Source organism: Mustela erminea, chromosome 11 (assembly GCF_009829155.1).
Source record: "Mustela erminea isolate mMusErm1 chromosome 11, mMusErm1.Pri, whole genome shotgun sequence".
Lineage (NCBI taxonomy): Eukaryota > Metazoa > Chordata > Mammalia > Carnivora > Mustelidae > Mustela > Mustela erminea.
Genome location: NC_045624.1, coordinates 8,755,649 through 8,774,935, shown reverse-complemented (window position 1 = coordinate 8,774,935; position 19,287 = coordinate 8,755,649). Strand labels below are relative to the sequence as shown.

Genomic DNA, 19,287 nt, shown 5'->3' with positions numbered 1-19,287 from the left:
TCAGAAAATGTTCACACCCCCTCTCACCCTTACACTTCTCTCTTACAGGCTGTGTGGAATTTTCCATATTCAGGCATGCCAAATATGCAGAGATCCTAGAGTTCTTACAAAATGCCATTGCCTGAGGCAAGGGTGGGCAAGCTAATGGCGGTCCTGGCAACTGCCTGCTTTTGTAAATAACCTGTATTGGGACCCAGCCATACCCATTGTTTCTGGTCTCCTCTGGCTGCTTTCTTGCTGCAATCAAGTCTTCATTGTGACTGCGAGGGCTCACTGGCCGCAAAGCCCCGAGTATATACTACCCGGCTATTTAGAGACTTTGCTGACTTCTCTGTCCTCAAGGAATAGGCGTAAACCCCATTAATCTGTTAGGTGGGTATTATTGGAAGTCCAGTGAGCAATTTAAACTACGGTATGATACTGATTTTTGCAAAAATAGCTCCCATCCTGTGGTGCCCAGATTTGCAACCTTTCCCATGAACAGAAGTTAGAATCACGGTGCAGGGAGGTAGTGAGATACAAAATCGGCTTGGAAAAGATTGGTCTGTCATTTGTATTTTGAACTCCCCCAAGATGGTTATTTTGAGGTTCTTGGTGAAGAGGGCCACTAAGCAGCCACCTTCCTTACCCCCCGGAGCCCTGCAGGTCTATGCGCGCTGACCAGGCTGGGGGCTGGGGGGTCCTAAGTCACTCCAGGGTTCACAGGGGCAGGTTTCTTATCTATAAATCCCAGAGAATGCTCCTGCTCCCCGTGCCTCGGAACCCGTTCCAGTGGAGTAAAGATGGGGTTTGTGAAAGTGCTTTGCTATTCTTCTATTAGTTTGGGGCCAAAGATTGAGGAAGAGTATCAGGAAGAGAAATCCGTTGTTGGATGCAATTCAGTCAAATCGGAACAGAAAATCTAGACAAGACTTAGATGAGATGCGATTTCTTCAGGGCATATGCGCAACTGCCTTTCCACGGTGAGTAATACCTACTCTGGCCATGTGCTCCTCCTAGCATTTGTGAGATTTATTTGGCATTCTTCCATCCAAAGTGCTGAAGATGCTTGGTGGGGAAGTTGGAAATTATTGCCGCAATTTCTTTTAGCTGCATATTAAGGCAGTAGTGCCTTGTCTAGGACGTGGAGCTGTAAGTCCCGACGATGTCTTGCTGAGAATTAATTCACTACTTGCATCCAACTGACAGAAGTGGCGTTTGCCAGTTTATAGAGCTGGTCAATTTTCTGTAGCTCCTCAAATATTACTGTGAGGTCTTAAAGCCGATGGTGAAGGATTTCCTTTAGTCATACAGTAAACTTCCCAATCCTGGGATAAATGCCTTACTTCTTATCTGTGCCTCATAGAAATGGATACATTTTCTATCTCTAGTTGGATAGACTAGCTTTTAGGTACCAACCATGTGACAAGGGAGACCCTCTTCACTCTGGAGAGGCCACAGAACACAGGTCGTTGCTGAAGAATCAGGTCATTATGACTGTGATATAGCCTGGGTTTTAGACAAACACACACAAGTGACTTTCTTCTTAAAGTATTGAAAAGAGAACCAAATTGTAGCCATTTAATGGTAAAGAAATGGCACTTTTTTAGGATGTAGAATGAAAAAGGTCTTGGGGCTGGTTATTGTCTGTACCCAACACCCGAGAAGCATTCAGGCAAGGAAAAGCTCAAAGTCATGACTCTGCGTCCTAAAGAGCAGGACAGCTACTTAAGAGTCTTTGGAACCATATTCCCCTTCTTTGGGGTTATACATTCCACTCGGAGTTTGGTGTGGAGGTATCCTTGTGCATTTCCCAAATTCCCAAAAAAGAAATAAAGACGTTTCAGTATTTCTGAGCAAAATAGGAGGCTGAGGAAAGACTCATTACACATGGTTGGAAGCAGGTTGTTTTCTATTTATGGGGAAAGAACACTATAAGCAAAGCTTTAGATCAGCTGGGCAGGTTGAAAATATCTTCAGCCTTGTAGGAATTTCACAGCATCTCCGTTGGGTGATCTCATCTTGTCGCATGTTAAGGTTTTTTTTGTTCTTCTTCTTCTCTAACTCTTTCTGCATATCCATCGCATAAGAGATTTTCACCGCTCAGTTATATTACCGTCGTCTTCTCTCTGGGGATGACAGACTCAACATTAGCCTTGGAAAAGGAAAGCCATATTTACGGATCCGTCTGTCCTTGTTTTGGGGAATTTAAAAGTTCATTCCTGGAGACACTGTGTTCACCTCTGTCAGCATCAGTAACCTCAAAGACCAGATATTCTGCAGCTCCTACAGTTTGTAAGGTGTTTTTTTTTTTTTTTTTAAGTGATTACCCAAAACTCATTTGTTTATTCAGACAGAAGCCAGACATATTAACTATAATAACTGGCAAACTTGCCTGCCTTTCCATTTCTGTAAATGTCTGCAGCACAAGGACAAACTCTCTCTTCTATGTGTACATTATCCAGTGCTAAAAATACTGTAATTCAGTAGCAAGTTTGCTGTCCTTTATTCATGAGAAACAATCCGTGGATTAGGGGAGTGCAGTGCTCACAGGCAGTGGAGAATCTTCCTGAGGGATCTGGGTCAAGAGCAAACCTTGCAGAGCATTGGAAGAGGCATCTTGGAAACAGAGCATGATGGGTAAGAGGTCAGGGATTTCCTGGTAAAGCCAGCAGGTGCGACGTTCTAGAGTAAGGTAAACTAGCTAAAGCTGAGTTGGAGGATTGTGATTGGCGTGTGGTCGGGTTCCTCCACGGCTGTTTCCTGTTCGTGCTGGTGGACTTCGGTTTAGAACCGTGATAAGGGCCAGGCCACGGAGGCGGCCTCCATTTCGTGGGTCCTGATATAAAATTAACTTGATCGACATATATCTACAATAATATAAATTTTTAGTGGTTATCAACTAGGTAGGAAGCAGCGTTCTAGGTACTTACAGAATTTGAAGAATAAAGGTTTGTGGACCTTGCAGCACAGGGAGCTTTCTCGCTGCCCACACCTGGATTACAGGTATGTTTCGTCTAGTTCACATTCTGTTGTTTTCAGTTAGACTCAGCTGCGTGTCTGCTTTTAAAAGTTGAGAAACGTCCCATGAGTCCCCAGAGACTGTGACTCCTCTTGAGAAATCTGAAGTTTGGGCAGGACTGGACCCGTATCCGTCCCTGGCACCCACATCCCCCCCACGCACACCCCAGCCCTGCCATGCTTGGAAGGTGACAGCTGCCAGCAGCTGCAGTCCGGGAGACCCTCCGTTTCTCCATCCTGGCACCTGCCTGTTGTCGTAGCCCTGAGCGTCGCTCGTTTGCTCCGGGCAGTCGTTTGAGTTGCTAACCCATAGATCAGGAAGGGATGAATGAAAGGGGATGGAAAGAGAATGCGATGGGGTGAGGGTTTCCAGACAATGTGGCCAAGGACTGGGGTTTGGAAGTAGGTGAGCTCTGGGATCCAACCATGAGAACTTTCCAGCACCTGGGAGCATGGCCACAGTGTTGGTCCTATTCAGTAGCGGGGGACACTTTTTAAAAGCCTTTATTCTACTGCAGTATCCTCAAGAAAATATCCTTTTCAGGGGCGCCTGGGTGGCTCAGTAGGGTAAAGCCTCTGCTTTCGGCTCGGGTCATGATCTCAGGGTCCTGGGATCGAGTCCCGCATCGGGCTCTCTGCTCAGCGGGGAGCCTGCTTCCTCCTCTTTCTCTCTGCCTGCCTCTCTGCCTACTTGTAGATCTCTGTCTGTCGAATAAATAAATAAAATCTTAAAAAAAAAAATATCCTTTCCTATTTTTCCAAAATGGGTTAATGTGGGCTTTCCATCCACTCTTTTACATAAATAAAACTGCAATAAAAGAAAATAAATAAAATCCCTTTTGAGGGAGTCAGGTGGAATGAAAGGAGCATTGTGTGGAAATATTGGAGATGATTCTGTAATGAGGAATACTTGCAAAAGTAACTTAGAAGGCCCCTGGCAGCAGAGGGTAGAATGTGGGCTGGAATATAAGCATGTTCTGTGTAACTACCAGAGCATGTTAGCTTAATCGTGCTTCAAGTGGAAAAATCACAATTGACAGTGTCAGTTCATAAGGAACAAAGCACCAGAATCCACGGAGAAATTAGCTGCTCTGTGAGCACTCAGCTTCAGAAAAACATGAATGCTTCTCTGGAGGAAAAGGTGGTGGATTTTCAAATTAATTCTTCTTATTTGTGCTTCTCTGGTATTTCCAACTATAGATGTCCTCATTTTAATTACACCAATTTTTTTTTTTACAATGATAGGAATCAGTTTCAAGCACATTGTTTTTACCTCACAATAATTGGAGGGGTACACTTTAAATAAAATTTCTTTATTTGCATTTACAAAATATTACAGCCAATACAATGAAACTCTAATGGTTTTTATTGCCAAAAGAAAAATTAAATGTAATGTTCAGTGCGCTCTTTGGAAACTGTTAACTGTTACCTTAATGCAACTAATTCTTATTTCCATTAAATATACCTGTTGTTTTTGAACCACATGGTTTAGAGAAGCCAACCCCTTTAGAATCAAAGGAAAATCTCTACATTTTATTTTTCTTGCAAGAGGACTGTGTAAAAGTATTTTTGCCACCAGAGACTTGTGTTGATTCTTATTTTAGTTTGGTTTTTTTTTTTTTTTAATTTCATTAAAAAGAAAAAGTACAGATATTTATGCATCTGGAGTACAGGAAAACTCTAAACTTATAAAATTAAATTGTTCTTACTAAGAAGTAGATTTAAATTGTCTTTCAGTTGATGATGATAATGCCTGTCCATTCACCTCAATAAATAATTTCACGATATCAAGACTCCTTTTATCAAATTCTATCTTAGAGAATAGGCATTTTGTGATAATCTATAAAATCAAAAGACTTCTCTTCAAAAATCGCATCAAAACATTTGAGTTAGTTACAAAGTAGCACTAAAAGAATACCCATTAAATTATTTATACTTATTACTGTTTGAAAAATTGGTAATTTCGTATCTTCTCATATATAACATTTTAACTGGCCTTCATTTCATAGCACGTAAAATGAGAATTAAGATCTTTTGATCTCACAGCATTATCCAAGTTTAGAATTCTATGCAATTATTGCACCGGACCATTAAAATATTAGGAACATGTGGACACATTTTATTTCTAATTTAACTGTAGAGCTATCTATGTAATTTATTATCTAAAAAGAAAATAAAAATAAACACCAAAAAAAAGAAAATCCTCAGTAGCTACTCAGCTTATAACCATAAAATGTTATAAGGCGATAAGACTCCCTGGAGTTCTGGATTTAACTGTATATCTCTGTTGATCAGAGCTTTTTCATTCAAAAAATACTTTACTTCAAATATCTCCATGTTAAGTTCTGTCCCATTAGGTCTACCACTTGTATTTTTTATATGAAGACAAGGATGAACCAATTGCCAACGTTTTCATTTCATTAAAATCGTGCATCTACACACTGAAAAAAGAAAGAGAGAAAGAAAAGGAAAAAAAAAAAAGATAAATAAAGCACAACTTGCAGAATCTCCCAAAGAAGATTAATTATTTCTTAAATATTACATAGCATTCTGTCCTTTTATTTTACTTTATTATTTTTTCAAAAAGATTTTATTTATTTATTTAACAGACAGAGATCACAAGTAGGCAGAGAGGCAGGCAGAGGGGGTGGGTAGCAGGCTCACTGCTGAGCAGAGCGCCAGATGAGGGGCTCGATCCCAGGACCCTGAGATCAGGACCTGAGCCAAAGGCAGAGGCTTTAACCCACTGAGCCACCCAGGTGCCCCTGTCCCTTTATTTTAGAACAGCTAAATGAGGACCAGTTGGATTCTATCCTAAAATGTTGTGCAATGAACTCCCTTTCGCAGGTCTACAATAGGTCTGACATTTGATGAGGATTAGGGGACAGCGGCAGAGAAAGGATGCCGAACCCTGTCTGCTCGTACTTAACTGCCCTACGGCACTTTAATTCTTGTCCATCTTTTATTCTAGTAAAACTGTCACCGAACCAAAAGATCTATCTGAGTAAAGAACTCTGCACTGTCAAAAAGTAAAGCTACTTGGAGAAGCTTATGGGACTTGATGTCAGTTTTCTGCTTGAATTATAGTTATTTCACTAGCTAGTTATCTTTTTCACATCTATTGTGACTAGAGAATGAGAAGTAGCAGCGATCTTACTGCAGTGCCATTTGTAAACGAAATTTATGTTATAGATTTGCATGCTAAGTGCCTCTCTGCTAAAAGGAGCTCTCCAAGACAGCATGTTTATGCCACCATTTGTGTTTAAATCGGAATTCTAAAGCAGACCCAAGTTAAACATGAAGACGACTTTAGATCCTTGTTTTAAGTCAGATATGGATTGTTTACTTATCATCAGAGTTCTCTTTTTCTGAGTTTTTCCACTGGGAGGCGGCTATTAGCCCCATAATCTGTGACCCTTTATCATGATCTTCCTTAAACTAACTTCCTCGTTTAAAATTTTTGCGTGTTTCGAAGTTTTCATGAAAAGTGTGTATTTAAAACTCATGATCAGTTCAAATGATAAGATTCTGGGTTTCAAGGGAGCTTCAGGAGAGCATATATGAAGTTATACATGCTTATACATACCATGAGTTATTTATTAGGTACGGGTCATTCTGGTTGGATAAATCATAAGTGTCTTTGCTAGAACTTCTCATTCATTTCTTCGTTTAACACAGATATGTTGAGTGTACTAGGCACAGGCACCACTGTCAGCTGTCGGGTACAGGGGTGCAAAGAAAGCACCCGTGTGGGTGCTGTTCTTAAAGCTCTAAACTTCTAGAGTGGGGGGGGGGGGGGGAAAGGCACGAATAGCTGGAGAACCAGATAGTGTGAAGTCATGGACACTCATAGACAGGTGGTTGCAGATTTCAGTCCTACTTTTCTTTTCTTTTTTAAAAAGATTTTATTTCTTTATTTGAAAGAGAGAAAGAGCAGGAGTGTGAGTAAGCATGAACAGTGGGGAAGGGCAGCTGGAGAAGCAGACTCCCCACTGAGCAGAGAGCCTGATGTAGGGCTTGATCCCCCGGACCCTGAGATCGTGACCTGAGCTGAAGGCAGACGCTTAACCAACTGTGCCATGCGGGAGCCCCATGGTCCTTTTTTTTTTTTTTTTAAGATTTTATTTATTTATTTGACAGACAGAGATCACAAGGAGGCAGAGAGGCAGGCAGAGAGAGAAGGGAAGCAGGCTCCCTGCTGAGCAGAGAGCCCGAGCCCAATGCGGGGCTCGATCCCAGGACCCTGAGATTTTGACCTGAGCCGAAGGCAGAGGCTTAACCCACTGAGCCACCCAGGTGCCCCCCAACAGTCCTATTTTTTATGGTTCTTTTACTTCTCAGACATTCTACCTCATCTGGGAAAGGGAATTAGAATATGTGACTTGCCTCTTTCACAGGACAATAAAATTAAACTCCCTACTGTCAGCGAGGGGCCAGACAAGCAAGCTCTGTGCGTGGGTGGTGATCTCAGGAGCTCCCCTCAGGAGCTCTGACCTGCAGAACTGTGTCCCTGCCGGAGACTGCTGTGTGGCAGGACCCATCTCAGCACTTGCTTCAGCTGCTTTAAAGAATCCCGATGGGAGTCTTTAAAAGAATTTTTAAAGTATAAAATTAAATCATAAACATTTTTTATAGAAAGGGAAGAAAAATAAAAAGATGAGATCCCTGCACGCTTCTTTTGCAACCTGTTTCCCTCCCCAGAGGTAGTTACTACCAACTGTTGGCTTTGCATTTTTCTCTCTGTATTCTACATAGTGTATAAATAACTTCGTCCGCCCCGCCCCCAGGAACTGGGTCAGAAAATACAGTCATCTGCAACTTTTTTTTTTTTTTTTTTGGCTTATTGGTTTTCTCGAAAAGTAAATAATTCAGAAATATATATAAAATATATAATGTATATCATAGAATATACAAATAATGTAATAAGTATATTTCATATATATCCATTGTAAATTACATAAATATTGCAATATATACAGATGGAAATCCTTCTTCTGTGTCTTTCTTCGCTTTATCTGCAACTCCCAGTAAACCAGTTTTATATGAAACAACGTAATACACTATCTTCCATAAGATAAGATCCATAAGATCTTCCATAAGATCAGGATTGAAGTGTTGCATTGTTAATTATTACGGGTCTAATTGTGTTCCCAGAAAAGCTGATGAGCGAAGTCAGTGTATAAGAACTTTTTCCACACCAGATGAGGTTCCATGAGGTTCTTCATAAAAAAGGAGTTTTTATTGACAGAACCTATTTTCCTCCAGGCCACCCTCTAGGAATGTTGTGGAAATAGAGGAAGTAGAGCTCTGTCAACTTTTTCATAGCTATCTGTAGCAAAGAGGTATTTCAAGAGATATTTGTAGCAATGAGGAAAAGGGAAATGATACAGTTGTCAGCTCTTTTTCCCCTGTGCTGATTTTAACTTTCTGTTCTAATTCTTGTTGTTTGTATTAGTGTTCATGTAGATTAGTGCCAAGCTGAGTCAGTGGTATTCAGTATGAAAGGACTTAATTTGTTATTAGTGTGTTCTATAATGTATTACTTTAGTGTTCTCTGGACTTTGGAGTTGTTGATGTCACAGCATAAGAAGACACTTAGAAATACCATTAAAATAAATTTCATGTTATCCTTTGGGATTTCTGAGCTTTCAGATGTCTAAGCTTTAAAGTGGCTACTGGGGCTAACTATAGGTAAAAACTCAGTGCCCTATATTAGTCAGTGCTCTTCTGAGAAATGGAATCAATAGGAAGTTCATACAAATACAGAGAGAAAGAGAGAGAGAGAGAGAGAGAGAGAGAGATTTTAAGGAATTGGCTTACATGATCGTAAAGTGTGATTAGTTCTAAATCTGCAGGATAGGCTGGAAGACTGGAGACCCAAGGGAGAATTAATATTGTAATTCCAGTCCAAGACAGTCAGGTAGTAGAGTTTTCTCTTCCTTGGGAGAGGTCAGTCTTTCTTCTAATAAGGCATTCAACTGATTGGATGGACCCCACCCACACCATAGAGGGTTTTCTGCTTTACTCCAAGTCTAACTTAAATGTTAATGTCATCTAGGGTGACATGTCTGGTAGCTCAGTCAGATAAGCAACCGGGTCTTGATCTCAGAGTGATAAGTTCAAGCCCCATGTGGAATCTACTTTTTAAAAAAATGTCATCTAAAAAGTACCTTCACAGAAAAATCTAGAGTAATATTTGACCAAATACCTGAATACTGTGACCTAGCCAAGTTGACATATAAAATTAACCATCATAGCCCCTTTCTATAGGGAATATTTATTCTTGTAGCTTCATATTATCAGATCCAGAAATGAGGTCATGTCACTTTTAAGAAAACTTTAAATGTGACTATTGAAGTTAGCATACAAAATTAGTCAAATTGTCAAATTTGTGGAAAAAGTCCCTATAAAACTGCCCAATTTCTCACACCAACTGCTGGTAGTGAAGAAGTCCCCAAAACACCCTCAATTTCACTAATTCACTAGGACTCCAGGGACTCACAGAAAGTTTATTATATGTCCATGAATGTTGAATATTGTAGAGAAGTGATAGAGAATAAAGTCAGTCAAGGCAAGAGACACATAAGGGCAGAATCTGGGAAGGGTCCTAATACAGAGCTACTGTCATTATCCTCTCCCCATTGAGTCACGAGTCACTGGTGGTATTACCTCCTCCCAACTGTGGTGTATGACAACATGCACAGAGTATTGCCAACCATGGGATACTCACCTGAGCTCAGTGTCCGCAGTGTTTATTGGGGTTTACATAAATAAAATTGATCGGATGATTGCCTTCGTGGTTGAATTCAGTCTGCAGGTCAACCAATACCTCATGATCCAAGTCTGCAACCCAAATCACATGACTGGTCTATTCTGACTTGGGCAGCCCCCACCCTTCTGACTTGGGTGGACTGTTGGGTATGGCCACTCCTCACTCTGAACACAGATTATTCTTTCAGGTGTGACACAGATCACCTCCCAAGGACAGAGACCTTACCATTTTAGGCAAGGTCAAATTTTAGTGCAGATTTAGAAAATACGATCCCTTACTATTTGGAGACATGAAGAACCATGGTTAAGTTTTAAGGCAAGAAGATACTAAATAACCAAAGACACATGGTAATGGAACATTATCAAGCTAGGCAGGTGAGTTTCCTGAGCTTCATTTACCAGATCTAGAATATGAGAGTACTAGATTACGTGAGATCTAAGGTTCTGTGGAAATTTTATGATCGGTGATTTTAAAAGCCCTGCAGAGCCTGGAAGGATTTCTCCTTTCCAGTATCACAACTCCCGTTAATCGTGAAACATTCTAGACGACTTGTCTAGAGCTTGCTATTGGAATCCCACCTTCAAGCTTGGGGGTCCTCTCCTTTCCAGTATCACAACTCCCTTTAATCAGTGAAACGTTCCAGACAACTTGTCTAGAGTTCGCTATTGGAATCTCACCTTCCTGAGGATCCTGAATGAACTTCATAAGGAATTATTGTCAAGGACTTAATTTGCCTTTGCAAGTGTCTCTTTTACTGAGCAAAGTCCACATCTCTCTCTCTCTTCCTACTCGTCAATGTCTTTTTCCTCACTGTCTCATCCATCTTCACCAGATCACTGAAGAATGATACAATAATGAATTGGTATTAAAAAAAGAAGGAGATAATTTTTCTCAATCTGACTTTTAATATTCCATTGTTGAGGTAAGAGCATTTTTAATGAGAGTTTTCTAGAAATATTAATTTTTAGGCAGAAAACTAAAAAATGGCAGTGTGCCTGCAAACAGAATACTATGACAGCTGGACATGTCTTGGTTGTCCATCTATCTCAACCCAAACAGAAGTCCCCTTTATGACAGTCTTTATGGGTGGTTGTCCATTTCCCACCGACTGCTCCTGTTGATAGGGCACTCATAAAATTACCTGGTCATTTTACAGCAGCTCAAAAACTATGGAATTTATTCATAATATTAGAATAATTGCATTGATTTACATAAGATACAATATGAAGCTAGGAACCATCACTGATTTTCTTTGTTTTTGTTCAAATGACATTATTAGAACTCTGTGGGCGCTCAGGTATTGTTGAAGATTAATGAATGAAGAAAAGTTATGCAAGGTTGTGCACTGATACGTTCAGAATGCCCTACTAACTATTTTCTGTTTATGACAACACACATAATGACTCATACTGTGCAAAGATTTTCTGTATTTATTAAATATGAGGGATTTTAGGGGATAAATGGACTTTAGTGTGAAAGGGTAGTCGCAGGATAGGATAGAAAAAGCCATTATGTCAAGAGGAGTAAAAATGAGAAAAAGAATTTTGATTCTATAGAAGAGTATAAGATGGACCATTTGTTATATCTACTTCTAAAATGATGAAACCTTATAATGGAATTTATCTTGATATTAACTACATTTCTCTTTTCCCAAATATGTACAGCATGTTATTGATATAAAATTAGAATAAACTATCCCAACAGAAAAATCTGGTTATCAATTATATTATTAGGTAGATTTAGAGGAATAGCAAAGCATACTACCAGGCATGAAAAATTTAAACAAAAATCCCATGGCCCTTGGTTGACTAGCTTCTAATCCATTGATTTGTCATAATGATCAGTTTGAATAATATTAATGTGTATGTGTACAAAAGTTTTCATGGTAAACAATCTCAAGTTAAAATTGAATTTTATAACATAGAAATTGTAGCTAAGTTCTAATATTCAGAAAATAATCATTGTATTATTTTATTATTTTTTTAATTTTATTTACTTATTTTTTTTTAACATATAGTGCATTATTTGTTTCAGGGGTACAGGTCTGTGATTCATCAGTCCTACATCATTCACAGCACTCACCATAGCACATACCGTCCCCAGTGTCCATTTCCCAGCCACCCCATCCCTTCCACCCCCCTCATCTCATTATTTTAAATAGTCATTTAAGTATGCCCCATTTAAGTATTTTGAGTCACTTAAACAATTAATGATCTAAATATTTGTAAATTTAATTATTTAAAAAATATTTAATTTTAACTAAATATTAATATTTTAGATTAAATAATTAACACTTAATGTTTAATTATTTAAAATTAAAATTTTAAATAACGAGCAATTTTCAGGATTTTTCAGGATATCTTAACAATTACTTACATCTACTAAAAGTAAAACTGCCATTTATACAATATAGATATAAAATGTATAGGAACCATACTGGAACTATAGAAGATTTCAGGTTTTTGTTTTTAAGATTTTATTTATTTGACAGAGAGAGATCACAGGTAGGCAGAGAGAGAGGAGGAAGCAGGCTCCCCACTGAGCAGAGAGCCCGATGTGGGGCTTGATCCCAGGACTCTGGGATCGTGACCCGAGCCAAAGGCAGAGGCTTTAACCCACTGAGCCACCCAAGCGCCCCGACTTCAGATATTTTGAACACGTGTAATGAGCCTTCCTCCCTCAGACACCGTCTCCTTGCAAAGGAGCACAGATTCCATGTATCATCCCTTTCTTTGTTTCCCTTTCCCGATTGTCTATATAGTTACCTGAGTGTATAGATAGATTTCTACACACAACGAGCCCTTCTGTAGAGACGCTTCTTACGCTGAATAGCGTAACTTGGAGATATTTTCATATTTGTACGCAGAAGTCCACTTCATTCTTTTCAGCAGACGTGGTACTTCTTCCCCATGGAGAAAATCTTATATGATGTTTGTTGTTATGAAAAATATTGCACTGAACATCCTTACACATCTATTTTTTTCATTTTTGTGTTAAAATATGTGAAAAAGTGAGACACCTTGGTCACCACTGTGTGTTTATTTTCAACCCTCATAGAGGAGTTTGTTGTGCTGTTTTGGCTTTTTTGTATTCCATAGATCCTTCCCTTTGTTTCCTGAAAGACCGTGCTTTATTTTTCACATTTGACACACGCTCTCTCTCTCTCTCTCTCTCTCTCTCTCTCTCTCTGAGAGGCTCTCTACCAAGTGCTTGGGGCAAGACAATTTTAAGAGTAAATTGCCTTACAGCATAGAACACAAAATATTCATTAGTATGATTTTTTTTCCAAGCTAGACATACTTTAACCATTTGAAAAGAAGTTTTTTTTCATATCTTAATAAACAATTTCTTAAAATACACTTTATCTGCATGTTAGATGTAGCTTATTTAAGGATAAAGAGATAAAATATAAGTCAAAATTACTTTAGAAATTTTGTCTTTAACTCTTTTTTGTCTATGAAGAAATACTGTCATGGAGCCACTAAAATTATTTTTTAGCTTCCTTCAAAATGTATCTCATGTTCCTTATCTAATACTTGTTAAAACCTTTAAGTATGTATGTTCCATTCTCATATTACTTTATATCCTTTCCTTTTGAGTTTCTCCTCTCTAGGGCAACTTTTCTTATTACAGTTCACATTTTAATTTCTTTCTTTATTACCTCCTGGGAAGGAAGAACAGCCATATATGAAATAATATTTTGAGGCCTACACCCTTTAAATATTTAGTGCATATTATAATTACAGTAGAGACGATCTGTGAATGGATTCTTGTTTCCTTAGCAACTTTGCTTCTATTTATTTCTTTGAAAAATGAATGGTACCGTCCTTGCCCACAAGCATTTTGTGATTAATGGTTATATTATTGTCATTAGTGAACTCTGTGGTGAAAGGTAGCGGGGTTGAAAGGTGTGGAGGAAAAGGTCAGAAGTTTTAGGACCAGTGTATAAGGGAGGAGGGCTGGAGAGATGAGCAAGTGAGCCCTACTGTCCCATTTTTGAGCTCCCCACTTAAAAATCAAGGGTATTTGTGTTCTAATCTCTTAGCAACCATTGAATTTGTACCCTTTCAGAAGGGAAACCAAGAGACAGTGCCCCTGTGTGGAAGGACCAAAACTGTTATCCAAATGGTCTAGGTCGTACTGATCGGTCTCCTTAACCCCGTACAGTTCTCCTGGACCTGACCTTTCTGCGTACTCAGTATTCATTATGCTCAGCCGCATTTAAATCTGTAAACAGTTACAACAAATATTTTTTAGAGTAAAATAGAAGGCAGCTCTTCTCTGCTATTTTCGGACAGTTTGTACACCATAACATTAAGAGCACAGGCTTTACCATCAAACAAGCCTTAGCGTCAACTTAGATAAGACAGCTGTTAAATTTGTCATCATAAATATGTCTGAATCCCTCAGAATATTCAGTGAATGTCAGTCCCTTTCATACTCTCCTCAAGGAGAATGTGGGAAAATTGCATGAAGTTCTTACAGTCCATGGTAGTTAAGAAGGTCAACGATAGAGTTAATCTAAAGCTATAAAATAACTGTACTCCAGGAGATTCAGATGCTCAATATCACCCATTAAGTAATGTGTTTGGATCTCGTAGACTCCCCTATTCTCCCTCTGCCCATCCTTCCCTCTTCCTGTGATTCCCTAAGACTCCCAGGACTCCAGTCCAGTCCCATGCATACTCGTGGCTATGATTTACTACACCAAAAGGGTACAAAGCAAAGAGAAAAGACAGTGGGGTGAAATCCAAAGAAAATTAGGTGTATGCTTCCAAGAATTATCTCCTTCTGGAATCACACAGAAGACCTGTAATTCCTCCAGCAATGAGTCATGACAGCCCAGGAGAAATGTCACCGACCAGGGAAGCTGGCCAGAGACCGGAAGTCTAGGGTTTTAGTGGGGTCAGTAGGCACCTTCTGTCTGACATATAGCAGAATCGGTCTCCCAGGACAAAAGCAGGGAGTCAGTGTAAACCATATGGTTTGCCCAAATGGTTTAGGCACAGTGGGCTACTCTTGTCATGTAGGGAAAGTTTTACTTAGTGAAGGGACCCATTTACCATTCAAGCTCCTGGATGCCCACCAAGGGCCGACCTTACAAGCAGCCCTTTGCAAGGATAGCGGTCTCAGTCCTATCATGTTAATTTACTGCTGCCTAGGTTGTACCTACACCTCAGCAGAGCAGCACTCTGGGACAAGATTCAAGTAGGGAAGAACCAACATGAACAGTAAATCCATCATTCAAAGAGTAGTTCTGCCCTATACAGATGTTACAATATTGTCTATAAACAATGGCTACAAACATTTCCGACATGTATTGAAAAATAGTGTTACAAACCAAACTTTATAGTTACCAGTGGTTCACAGTCTAATACATTCACAACTCCCTTACATTTTATTATTCATCACTGGCAAAAAATCCAATCCAGCAGGGAAAATGTGATAGATCTAACATTGCATGCATAAACACAAACACTAGATAAAAGATCAAGCAAAACCAACAAAACAAAAGAGAAACAAAACAAAAAACATCTTTCCTCCCAAAATATGTGTTTTTCCCCTTTATTGTGTTGGGCTTTGGTTATTAGAATGTATTCTTCCTTTCCTAAATCTTTCCTCACGCTGCATTTTTTGGATATTCTACTATTCTACTGTTTGCATTTTTTTGATGAATGAGAAACACGTTTTGCCTGAAGAAAAACTGAGCCTTCTTTACCTCTTGCCAGAATCCCTACAAGAAAGTGGAAAATTACCCAGAATTCTCTTCTCCTTCCTTCTTACAAAGGCTTCCTTCCAATAAAGACAAGTAATGAACTAGCAGATAATCAGCATTGCTAAAGATGAGACAAGAGGTCAAATCTATGCAGTTGTGTCCTTTCCACATTATCTATACCTTATGTGACATAAATGATTATTTTTATGGAATGAAATATTCAGCTTAATGGATGCTTTTCTGCCACTAAGACAGATGACATAACCCTGAAGGTGCTGTCATGTATCTGTAGACCTTTCGGAATTGTGGGGACCAGTAAATTGCAATGACCAGAGCAACCATGAGAATAATTGTTGATTAACGTTGTTGAGGTCTCACTATGGGCCCCTCTCCGCTCTAAGTGTGTCATGTGTATAATGTCATTTCATTCTCGAAGTGAACTTGTGATGGATGTATTTATTATCCTAATTACCATCTTCCACACTTCAAGGACAAAGAAACTGAGGAAAAGGGCAGCTTAATTCCCCCCATCACTTCCTGGGGAGTGGTGTAGGATCCCACACTAGCGCTGACACTGGGTGTTCTCTTTGATTTTTGCCTCAGTGTTCTTATGTGTTTCTGGGTTAGGCAGGGGGATAAAACGTGATTCTGTGTGTGTGGGTGTGTGTGTGTGCGCGTGTGTGTGTATTTCATTATGTATATTTATATATATATGTAAATATTTTATATTGAAATAGATATCAGTAGATATCAATAGATATCAAACTTTTTTTAAAATACTCTAAAAATTTTAAAAGCAATAGTCAATTAATCCATTTTAAGCCGAAATGTATTGCCCTGACATTTCAATAACTGCCTAGTTATGTTATACCATTTGTCTAGCAGTTTCTCATTTCATCCCAAAACTATAAACAAAACAGAAAGTAATGTTCTAGGTAAGTGCTTCCATGTATTAAATATCTGAAAAGATCATACTGTTTTTTAAAAAGACTGTAAACTTACCCTCCATGATGATTAAAAAGATCACCTACATATGCATCTTTAAGTAGGTATTTTGTAAGCTTTCACCTCCAAAGTCATTAATTTTGTGACTTGGAACTAGACCATTAAGATAGTCTTCAGTGGAAATGGTTCAATTTAGTGTCGTCTAGGTCAGGGGGCCAACATTTCTGGTAATGTGTCAGAGAGTAAATCAATATATTTTAGACTTTAGAGACCAAACAGTCCCTGTCACAATTGTTCAACACTGTAGGCAATATGGAATAAATACATACATAAATAAGGCTGTAATAAACAAGTGTGACTGTGTCCTAATAAACTTTTTTTATGGATGCTAAAATTTCAATTTCATATAGTTTTCACATGTCACAAAATTTTATTCTACTCTTGATTGTTTCCAACCCTTAAAAAACGTAGACGCTATTCTTAGGTCGCATCCAGACAGTGGCCAGGATTTTGCCCAAGAGCCAGAGCTGGATTTCTTCACCTTGCTGAGGTTTTGTCATTGTTGTTGTTTTTCTTTCAATTATAGATTTTGATCATAAAATATCAAATTGACACTGTAAACATCATATATTTACTGTTTTCTAACCCATATCTTAGTTTACTCAGTACTGCCAATGATGGTAGGAAGCCTACGACCAATCCACGTGCTCAGTGACCATCACAGACACTATGTCTATGCATAACTAATGAATCTGTAATTTCATTCAAAATATTTTTTCTGGGACTAAAATATGTTGGTAACAATAAAAATATTTTCTAAGGTAACTGGGTTTTTTAAATATATTCCCTTTGTAATGTAAGCTATCTTTTATATGATGATATATGTAAAATCTTTCATAGAAGTAGGCAAGGCATGACCAAATCACTAAATAAGCAAATGCAGACATTATCCTCATTTTAAGGAGGCAGTAACTGATCTTCAGTGAGGTTATATAATTTCACCCAAGGTCTCAAAACAATTAACCAGCAATACCTGGATATGCCCCAGTTCTTCTGACTGCACGACATCTTATCTTTAAAAATGCCAACATTTAATTGACTGTTTTAACAGACCTATAGAATGGTTACCAACCTGTTTGAACCTCTTATTACTGTACTTGTTTTTTTTTTAAGATTTTATTTCTTTATTTGACAGACAGAGATCACAAGTAGGCAGAGAGGCAGAGGAGGAAGCAGGCTCCCTGCTGAGCAGAGAGCCCGATGCGGGGCTCAATCCCAGGACCCTGTGATCATGACCATAGCCAAAGGTAGAGGCTTTAACCCACTTATTTTTTAACTAAAGGACTGCATGTTTTGAAAATTCCTTAACTTTGGGGCACCAGGGTGGTTCAGTGGGTTAAGCATGTGCCTTCAGCTCAGGTAGTGACCTGAGGTTCTGGGACCCAGCCCTGTGTGAATGTCTCTTTGCCCCTCCCCCAGTTCACGTATTCTCTCTTTCTCTCGCAAATTAATAAGAAAATCTTTAAAAAAATAATAAAAAAGAAAGTTCCTAAACAGTGACGTGTATAAACTAATGATTAATTTTTCCTGGTGAGTAATAATGAAAACATTTAGAGCTTCATATGATCAAAAACCTGAGATAAGATCATTCAATCAATGTAATTCCACTCAAAATAAAGGAACTGAATAGTTAATCCATTCATTCTTATTATGGGAAATAGTAAGACTTCCATGAGATTCTTTGAAATATTAAATCTAAGCCACAGGCTCCTGTGTCTATTTTTGTAGACTACCGAGTTAGAATGTCTGTAATTGTTCCAATTGTCTACATTAGTAGAAAAGTATAATACTCAGTTCTCGATGAAACTTAAGAAAATATTTCCCCTGGAAGGAAGGAGTGGTGGGCATTGGATGGACTTGGCCAAAGTTGGATCTGACAGTACCTGTAGCTAGAGAAACACCGAATCAGGTAACACGTATGTTTTAGTGAGATTCCCTCCTTTTTGCTTATAGAGTCTCATAGATCCCTAGGACCTGGAATCCATTTATTATGCTTCTCTAGTAGCAATTTAGATAGAAATACCCTCTAGTATTTCAGAAAGTCATTCATCCTTTTCTTAAGTATCTTCTGTGTATCGGGAGCTCATGTTTTGGCAGTTCTAGTTATTAAAAAGGATTTCCCTGGGTCTCATTTAAGTCTGTGGTCCTGAAACTCCGTTTGTTATTTTTAGCTCTGCTTTTTGGAGGGACTCTGCTCAGATCTTCCTTTTCTTGTATGTAAAAGTTGCTGAAACTGTTCTTCCTAAGATATGATTTCCATTTTTCTTACCATAATAATTAGAGCTAACATTTATTAAGGGCATACTGTTTAGCCAGAAACAATTGCATGCTTTATGTGTATCAATAATGTGATTTTCATCATGAGCCGTGAGCTGGGTTCTGTTATTATTTCCATTTCATCATGAAGAAACTGAGTTATCTTAAGTTTAAATGGCTCTATCAAAGTCACACCAATAGCGAGGCAGACAATGATTTTGAACTGGGAATAGTCACATAGCTGGTTAGCAGGGGAACCAGGATTTCAATCCAAACAGTCTAGCTCCAAGGCCTGAGCTACTAACCCCTACACTAATACTCTTTTTATGCCTTATTAAATCCTTGGTCAATAGGTGTCTTGTCTCTGTTATTTTAAATTGTTTTAAGTAGCTCTCCCAGGATCTGAGAAATATACTTATTATTCTCTTTCCTCACTCTCTGGTATCCTGTGCCAGGACAACCATAAACACCCAATCATTAACGATGGCCACGATAGCCCTTTCTTACTTAGTGGTCACATTGAAGAGTCATTAAGAAC

General features: G+C 38.7%; 1 protein-coding gene across 1 annotated transcript in view; it reads left to right on the top strand.

The window, feature by feature from the left end:
• The window catches only part of CNTNAP2 (contactin associated protein 2), a 1,944,007-nt gene that overhangs the window by 245,230 nt on the left and 1,679,490 nt on the right, over positions 1–19,287 (top strand). The gene's annotated exons all lie outside the window — the stretch shown is intronic.